This window comes from Populus euphratica, unplaced genomic scaffold (genome assembly GCF_000495115.2).
Source record: "Populus euphratica unplaced genomic scaffold, PopEup_1.0 scaffold920.1, whole genome shotgun sequence".
In the NCBI taxonomy this organism is placed as follows: Eukaryota; Viridiplantae; Streptophyta; class Magnoliopsida; order Malpighiales; family Salicaceae; genus Populus; species Populus euphratica.
This window is the reverse complement of record NW_011500779.1, coordinates 22601-23897: the sequence shown is the minus strand read 5'-3', so window position 1 is coordinate 23897 and position 1297 is coordinate 22601.

The window sequence follows — 1297 nt, the reverse complement described above, 5'->3', positions numbered from 1 at the left end:
CAAATATAGAAGTGTGTAGAAATGGCAAGTTTCTCAGGTCATCACATAAGAAATATTTGTGTTTTTGATGGATCTAGTCCTAGGAAATAAGAGGAGTTTTTAGAATCAGCAAATCATCTTGGTCAGGTGCTAGCTGAGAGAAAGATTCATTTAGTGCATAGGGAAGACAGTCTTGGGTTAATGGGAGGTGTGTTAATAGCTACACTTTTAAGAGGTAGTCAAGTTTTGGAGGTCGTCCCCACAGTTTTAGCACAAGGGGGCATCATTAGAAAAACAATTAGAGAGGAACTACAGGTCTCTACAATGTCTGCTCAAATAAATTCAATGTTTAACCATGTTGATGTCTTCATTGCCTTACCAGGTGATGTAAGTACATTGGAAGAGATCTTTCATATTTCCTCTTACATTGAAAGAGATCTTTCATATTTCCTCTTGGGCCCAACTGTATATTTACCATAAACTCATAGGTCTGTTAAATGTTAATGGTTATTATGATAAATTATTATTGTTTCTTGATCATGCCATAGAACAAGAATTTCTAATATCTTCTGCACAACAAATCATAATCTCTACTATTACTGCTGAACAATTTATTGACAAACTACAATCTTTCATTCATATAATTGATCCCTCCATAAGTCATATAAATTAGTCATCTAAGGGAAGCCGTAAAAAGCTTAATTGGATTTGAGTCTTCATTTATGAATCTTTGTGTCTTTTGGTTTTATTAATAGCATAATATTTGTGTTTTATTGTTTCTTATATTTGTTTAAGTGTGTTTCAAGTTTGTCAATGTTTGTTATTTCAATGTTTTCCTTCATGACCACGGTTGCCATAAAAAGTTCCGTTTTGACCTGATCACTTTTTCCAAGAAACCAGGGACCAGCACAGGCACAGCACGTAGGAAAAAGATTGCCACCATCACGGAATAACGCTGCCACGAGGCGTGAAGAGGTGCGTTCGCTCATTCAATTGTGAGGGGCGGGTCACGAGCTTATGGTGGCTCTTTTCGCTGTTTTTATCCGCTCCTTCCTTCTCTTTTTTACAGGGAGGGTGCACCCACATCCTGATCTCTGAAGACGAAGGTATTCAATTTTACCAAAAGCCCTTCTCGTATTTTTTTTATTCCATGCTTCGGCAATTTTGATACATCATTCGAGGAAATTAAAGCATACTTTAACATATGATTATAGGTTACATGTTGGATTATTATATTATTTTATTTTTTTGTTAAAGGTAACAATTAAGGGAAAGGGAAAGTATATAATTTGCAAAAAAAAAAAAAAAAAAAAGAGAA